Consider the following 8,225-nt stretch of genomic DNA (forward strand, 5'->3'; position numbering starts at 1 on the left):
GAGGCCAGCTTGCAAGGTTGGCCTCTGGGAACTCGCCTTTCGGGAGAGTTCCCACCACCTCAACTGAAAAGTAGCTCACCGTGCCTCAACTGTTTGTGCAAACAATGTGGTGTATGCCAAACAGCTACTTTTCTTCCGAGAGTCTGGAATTTTGGGGCATGCTAAGCAGACAGTGCCTACATGAGCAGCCGCCCATAAAAACCTTGAGCACTGAGTCTCTCTTGAACTTCCCTGGTAGCATCATAGAGTTATGATTTGTTGCTGAGGGAATTAAATGTGCCCTGTATGACCAAAGAAACAGGACTCTTGAAAGCTCATGCCTGGCTTCCCTTGGCTGATTTTGCTTTGTATCCTTTCGCTGTAATAAATCTTAGCCTTGAGTTGATTAAATACTGAATCATGTGAGCCCTCCTGGCAAAACATTGACCTTGAGGTGATCTTGGAGACCCCTGACTTTCTAGGAAAGGAGGAGTGGAGGGGATGTGTGGGGGCAAGAGCTTTCCCTGACTAGATGTCTATAAATCCTCTTAACTTCACCACTGTCCAAACTTCTCCCTCATGATCTTCCTCTTTCCCTCTCAGGGTCTGTAATTTTCTCCGTTCCCTCATTGAATAGTCTCATCCTTCAAAACAAATGCTTGAGGGTGTCCTCCTGTGATTCAACCTTGTTTGAGCTCTGATATGGGAGAATGAGAACAGAGCTTAGTAGTATGAAAAACTCTTCAATCCTTTAATTAATAAGTACGCTGATAAAAAAAAAAATACCTATAGGTTCTCCACTTAAAATTCTCCTCTCTGTTAAAATATCTGAAGTGGTGTTCTTTGAAAATGTAGATGAATGTCACCTGGAGGGGAGTCACAGAGCAGAAAGAGTATCATTTGGCACAGACACAGGAACAGGAGTCAAAGCGCCAACAACCCCGTAAGGTGGTTGGGAATGTGGCAGATGTGAGGTTTTCCCCCCACCCCAAATCTGAGAGAGAACAAGGGTCGGAGCAGGGCCAGATCCAGTGGGTAGTGAAAAGCCTTTTTCACAACATTGAATTTCAAGTCAGATGCAGGGAGATGGGGAGTCATTGGATGGTTTTTAACAGAGGACTGAGATCTTGATTATCTTTTCTAGTTCAAAGACTATATATATGAATACCTGAATGTCTCAGACCATTTCTGAAGAAGTACAGGGCCATTTTGGAGAAATTGGTGCTGTAATTTTATGTCCTTTTATTGTAATTTCCAGGAGCTGAAAGCCATTGAGTCATCATCAGGGATCCTGCCTGGTTTGACACTGTTATTTCCATTCCTTCCTCCTTGCTTTTTTTTTTTTTTTTTTTTTAAAGAAATAGAGGCCTAGTCTGCAATGAACAACCAGAGTCCTCATTTTTCTTCTCTACATCATTGTCATTCAAATTAATTCATTTAGTGAATGGGCTTATGATTTGCACTTAGAAGAAAATTACCATTTAAATTTTTAACCAGAACAATGGGGTGGTAAATCAACAGGAACTCATTATACCCATTTCCCAGTGGGGTGTAACCCCTGACCCAGCCACACAGCTGGGGAGAAGCCCACTGACTACAGGCTCCTTTCCTGCTCAGATACTGACCTTCTCCTATGATAAAGCTCCATTTACCCTCTGAGCAAAATTCTAGAATTGGTTGATCAACCATACTATTGTCACATACTAACACCATGAAAACAATTAGAAAATGGTATAATAAAAATCTTTCAAGAGTTGAAAGCTAAACTCAACACTTGTAATAGAATCTTCCCCTTCTGATATGAAATGATGAATCTCATTTCTTAAATATTTTATTGTGTGCCCACTATGTGCCAGGCACCATTTTAAGCACTTTACCTGTGTTATTTAATTCCCACAACCCTTTCTTTAGCAGGGACAATTATTACTCCTATGTGATAATTAATTTTCTGTGTCAACTTCATTGGGCCCTGAAGTGCCCAGATATTAGGTTAAACATTATTTCTGGTGTTTCTGTCAGTGTGTTTCTGGATGATATTAAAGTTTGAATTGGTAGACCGAGTAAAGCAGATTGCCCTCCCCAGCATGGGTGGCCTATCAATCCATCGAAGTCATGAATAGAATAAATGTTGAGTAAGGGAGAATTCTCTTTACCTGCCTATCTCTGAGCTGGGGCATCAGTCTTCTCCTGCCTTGGACTCAGACTGGAATGTACACCTTTGGCTCTCCTGAGTTTCCAGCTTACTGACTGCTGATCTAGGGATTTTTCAGTCTCTGTAATAATGTGAGCCAATTTCTTACAGTATATCCATCAATCTTTCTCTCTTTCTCGCTCTCCTTCTCTTTCCTCCCCCACACCCTCCCCCACATCTAGAGATGTCTAGATATTGTTCAAAGAGAGAAAGATGGAAAAAAAGTCTTATTCCATTTTTCTGGAGAACTCAGACCGACACACCCCATTTCACAGAATTAGAATCTAAAGCACAGAGCCAAGATTAACATGGCCCTGGTAAGAGGATCCAATCTGTCCAATTTCAGAGATCATAGTGTATGGTCCAGCTCACCACATAGTAAAGAAATACAAATAACAATGAGTGTTTGATTCTTTTGCCTCTCAAATTAGCAAATACAGTGAAAAAAAAGAACCCTATATTGATGAGAGATGGGAAAATGGGACCACCGGCGCAGCGTTGGTGGAAATATCAACTAGTACAATCTTTCCAAAAGACAGCTTGAGGATATCACAATGCAAAATGTGTAGACCCTGTCGTTAGCTGGCTCCTCAAATCTCACCAGTGCAACCTGTTGCTAAGTCAAAACTGAACTTACTAGCTCTCTGCCATGAAGGAGACCACCACCTTGAAAATCGTTGGCAATGTCTCAGAACAGGAAAGGGAAAGTCAGAACTTACTGAGAATGAAAGTTTGGTTTAAGGTAAGTCTTTCAGTGGAGGTTAGGAGGAAGATGACATTTGGTTTGGATTGGGTAGGAATAATTCAGGGTTGGTGGGAACAGCAAGGTGAGGATTTTGAGGGGAGGGATTCAAAGGACCTTACGGCACGCTCTATTGATATATTTTTTAAAAGAGCTGATGGGTCTTTGGGAAGTTTCTATAATGAGCAGTCAAACCATTTGCTTGTGCAGGACAGTGAAACAAAGTCAGAGTTCTGATCAACAGGACAGAGGTGGAATTTGTTGTTCATTTTGGTAAAAATTATAATGAAGTTAAAGTAGATTTTTAAAGGTTGATGAAAAATAAAGGTCCTTTCAGGTGGTCAACTTGAATACATCACATAAATTACTGCTTAAAACTTCTTTAATGGCTTACCACAGCACCATTAATAAAAAACAACCCAAATGACCAACAATAAGGGAACTGGTTCAATAATGTGTGGCACATCAATACAATGGAGTTTGACCATTAAGCCACTAAATAAATGATTGTATGGAAATATGACTCTGCTAGTATGAATCACCACCCAGCCTAGGTGTCTTTTTCAAAAATTTTGTAGTTGTCCAGCCTGGCACTGCAGGGAAGAGCTCTCCAGGATAGCTAGAAAGGGGCAGGCTTGGTGTGGATGGGCTGTGTTCTTACTATAGGCAGCTTGGTCTAAATGAAGAAACCTCCAATTTTCCAGGATGCAGGTGATATAAAGCCCTAGTTTTGGCAGACATGGACTCTGACCCCACACAGCTCCTGGGCAGTGAAAGAGTGCTCCCATTCTCTCACCCAGCACCTCCTTGGCAGCCTTCCCAATCCAGGACCATTCTCCTAGCTCAGTGCCTCTTGTGTTCATATCTCCTCTCTCCTCTGGAGTTCTTTTGGTCAGTTAACTTCTACACAACATTCTTGATGCTCACATGCTCTTCCTATCTATCTATCTATCATCTATCTATCTATCTATCTATCATCTACCTATTATCTATCCATCAACTATCTAGCTATCTATCCATCCATCTGTCCATCCATCTATCCATCCATCCATCCATCCATCAACTATCTATCTATCCATCCATCCATCTATCCATCTATATCTATCTATCTATCTATCATCTATCTATCTATCTATCTATCTATCTATCTATCATTTATCTATCCATCTATCATCTATCTATCTCTGTCATAGTACTTATCATACCACATTCTGATGTCTCAGTTCCTTCACCTCCCATCACATTGTTAGCAACTCTAAAACAAGGTCCATGCCTTGTTCAGTATTTCTAGTCCCTGGCATGTAGTAGTCATTCAATGTATTTTGTTAAGTAAAGGAACAGATGAATATCTCTCATTAAATCATTTGAAGAGTTATCTTTTCCTTTTGTGAACAGATCTTAAGACTATTTCTCAAGTCATTTTGTGTCAGATTTTCCTTGATCCAGAGGCTATATAAAAGGGAAGTCCTTCTGATAGCACTTCCCAGTCTGATCCCCTGTAAAAAAAATCATCCAAATGTCCCAGCTCTCAGACTTCCCGCTCGTAGGTCCCAAAGTAGCAAGACTTCTTTGTCTAAAGCATGAGGATTGTGTCTGATATAATGTATGAAAAGATATTCCCCTAGATCTGAGATGGAGACAAAGAAGTAGATTTGGGCAAGTGCACTGGGTCTTTCCTGGTTTCTCTCAGAATCTGGGATCAAATATGGGGCAACAAATTCAGCGGGGTGTGTGTTGGTGTGGGGCGGGGTGGGGCGGGTAGAAAAGTTTCCTGAGGAATCTACACATTTTTAGAGAGAGAAAAGCCCTTAAAGAAAGTTGAAGAAGAACTTTGGAGAAACCAGAAAATGATGAGAAACCTGAGGAACAGGAGCTTGATTCACTTTATTCTTATTTTGTCTGGGAATATGGTAGACGGTTGATGTCAGTGAGGAAGTAGGTGCTTGAATCCTCTGTTTTCTTTGCCATTAGAGGAAATGACCCCTACCTTTGAATGAACTAGGGGTCCAGGATCCCGGAGGTAGAAAAGAGAGAGCAAAACATGTGCCAACACCAGTGGTGAGCACAATGCAGTAAGAGTAGTTTGAAGGGGTGCTTGGGTGGCTCAGTCGGTTGAACGTCTGACTTCGGCTCAAGTCATGATCTCACAGTTCACAAGTTCAAGCCTCGCGTTGTGCTCTGTGCTGACAGCTCAGAGCCTGGAGCCTGCTTTGGATTCTGTGTCTCCCTCTCTCTCTGCCCCACCCCTGCTCGTGCTCTGTCCCTCTCTGTCTCTTAAAAGATAAAATAAAACGTTAAAAAAATTAAAAAAAAAAAAGAGTAGTTTGGAAAAATCAGTCTTATAAACCCTCCATTGTTGTGTTTCAGGGTTGGACGTATCCTTATTCCCTCTTCAATTTCTTTCTCGGTGGAAAATGTCTCAAAAGAACAGCAAATTGAGTTGTTGGGATTGGGGCTTGTCATATAAAAAAGGGAAAGGAAATTAAGGTCCTGTCTCTCTCTTCATGACTGTGCCATTTAGGAATTTTGCTTATTAAATGGGCCTTTCTTCTATGCCCGCAGAAACTGTAGGGCTACGTTACTTTATCATTCTCCTGTGCCATCTTTCCCATCTCCCTCTGTCTCCTCCCTTTCAAAATGGTTTGGTCAGAAGACACTGAGATACTGCTCTATTTCTCATAGCACACAGAGGAATTTCTGAAGCTCTAAGAAAATCCTAACCTAGCTAATTTTTAGAAACAGCAGAAAAGATGCATGGAACATCACTGGGCACAGCCAAATGATTTAAATTAAATAACTCTGAGTTTACAAGTTTCAAGAAGTAGGCTTTCATTGGCTTTGGTGTCTGCTTCTCCCTGTACGTTTGCATTTTGAGAAAGAGTCAGGAAATGGAAATGAGAGGGCCTATTTCAATGAGGAAAACATCTAACTCTCAGTAAAAGGAAAAAAAAAAAAACAACTAAACAAACCCGACTATAATGGTTTAAATAAATAAGGATTGTTTTTCTCTCAAAAAGGAAGTCTGGAGATAGTCCATTGCTGGTGTTGGTTTAGAGGTTTGATGATACCAGGGCTAAGGCCATGGGGATGTCTTGGCAAGTCCCTCATGGTTGTCACATGGCTGTTCAGGCCATCATGTCTTCATTCATGAAAGGGAAAATGCAGAAGGGACAAAAAGGTGGTACAATAGTCCCCCCCCCCCCTTATCTGCAGTTTTGCTTTCTGTATTTCAGTTACCCGTGGTCAACCACAGTCTGGAAGCAGATGTTTCTCCTTCTGATGGATTTTTATCATCTCTCATCAACACAAGAAGAAGCAGAAGGGTGAGTACAGCACAATAAGATATTTTGAGCCAGAGAAAGAGAGACCACATTTACATAATGTGTATTACAGTATATTATTAAAATTGTTCTATTTTAACATTAATTATTATTGCTAATCTCTTATCTTAGCTGGTTTATCAAATAAAGTTTGTTATAGGTATGCAAGTATAGGGGAAAAAACATAGTATATATAAGTTTTGGTACTATCCACAGTTTCAGGAATCCACTGGCGGTCTTAGAGCAAATCCCCTGTGGATATAAGGAGGAGACTCCTGTACTTTGTTTTTTCCACTGGGAAAAACAATAACTTTTCAGAAGACCCTATCAGACATCGTTGCCTGGAATGATGTCACATGGCCATTCCTCCATTCAAGGAAGGCTGGGAAAAAGAGACTTTTGCCTTCCCAGCTTTGTAAGAGAGCCAGTCAGGAGAATAGCGCTGGGAGTGTCTGTTGGTTCCACCTATCTTCAGTTTTCCATGGTGGTCCCCAGCCTCAGGTTGGAACATTTTCTGCCTGTCTTCTGTTTGTGCTTCATTGTTCTTGCTAGTTCACATTAGTCAGACAAACTAGTTGGCTCAGCTTTTAGACCTTGTGTATATTACCTAATGGATTTAACAGACCTTTTGCAAAATGAGAAAAGCACACACTTTTAGGGGACAGAGGTGGGAGAAGCAGGCTGGGCAAGTACATGAAGAAAAAGCTTTGGAGGAGAACATCCTCAGAGTGCCGTTTGCCTTTGAACCATGTCTGTCTAAAATACGCTATTATCACTTCCCAAACAGGTGGAAGCCAGTCCCGGTGTGAAGCAGACTCAGAAGCCTATAGCTTTGGGGCACATCAGGAAAGGCAGTCCCCTAGGGATCAATCAGAGGAGAAGCTGGGCTCCTCTACAAATCAACCTAACTCAAAACCCTCACAGGGAAATTGTTCACTCCTTCAGTGCATCATCGTAGGGCCCATTAAAGAGTAACGAAAAAAGGACTCTGCCAGAACCCCAGAGCATGCTGGAGGTTGTGAGAAGGACCAGATAATGTTTAAACTGATTGTGGAGAGGCTGGCTTTCCATCAGAAAGGCTTTGCAGGAGTGCGGAGAGTGGGTGGAACAGCCAGGCTTTTTCTCCATCCAGGAGGCACTCTGGCGCTCTCTGAGCCCATACGTCCACAACTCTGTAACTCATTGCTTTCCTCAGCACCAGTGGCTTCTTCACCCCAGGATCAGAATGTCCATCACCATAGCAACCTCAATAATGGCTTCAAATGAGATCTTTTTGATCCTCAAGGATGCTGATGTACATTTTCTTTCTTTTCTCTCTTTCTCTTCTTCCTTTCCTTTCCTTCCCTTCTCTTTCTTTCCCTTCCCACTCTCTCTCCCTTTGTCTTTCTTTCTTCTCCGCGAGGCAGGGCAGGGCAGTGGTGGAAGGGTAATGAAAGTCAGGGCTGAAATTAGCTGTTGAAGTTGCTACTCCAACAAGAAATGGCACATACCTCGAGGCAGAGGATGAACAGATGGTGTATAACTTGTACTCTCAGCCTCTTGAAGCATCTGCCCTCACACAGATTCTCAGATCCTCTCATAAGGAGAAGGGGATTTGCATTATGGCTACAGGAAATGAGAGAAATGGGATTGCTCTCCTAGGTAGAATTTTGATACATAAACAAGAAAATAAGAAGACCGTTTTTCTCTTATTGCTCTCTCTTGTGCTTGCTCGTTTTTCAGAAGCAGTCTGCTTTATGTGGAAAGATTCGACAATTCAATAAATTCAGCAAACTTTTATGGAGTGTCTTCTCTTTATTTGTATTTTATTGTTTATATCTCACCTCTTCCAACAGGAATTCCAGGCAGCTTACAATAAAGGACATAAAAGACAAGACTAATAAAATAGAAATCAGGACCAAACAAACAAACAAGCCAAAAAGCAAATATTCTAACCACTAGGGTTAACATAGTGGTAACTGGGGATTAAAATTTAATTTGAGAATCCTAAACA

The 8,225-nt window shown here is 41.5% G+C and overlaps 1 long non-coding RNA gene across 1 annotated transcript; it reads left to right on the forward strand.

Moving 5' to 3' along the window:
- The first annotated feature begins 4,078 nt into the window (after nt 1-4,078).
- On the forward strand, nt 4,079-8,009 carry LOC131517362 (uncharacterized). The gene is made up of 2 exons (XR_009264550.1): nt 4,079-6,235; nt 7,020-8,009. It is a non-coding gene; the product is annotated as an uncharacterized LOC131517362 (long non-coding RNA).
- The last annotated feature ends 216 nt before the right edge of the window (nt 8,010-8,225 follow it).

Source organism: Neofelis nebulosa, chromosome 7 (genome assembly GCF_028018385.1).
Source record: "Neofelis nebulosa isolate mNeoNeb1 chromosome 7, mNeoNeb1.pri, whole genome shotgun sequence".
NCBI classification, from domain to species: Eukaryota; Metazoa; Chordata; class Mammalia; order Carnivora; family Felidae; genus Neofelis; species Neofelis nebulosa.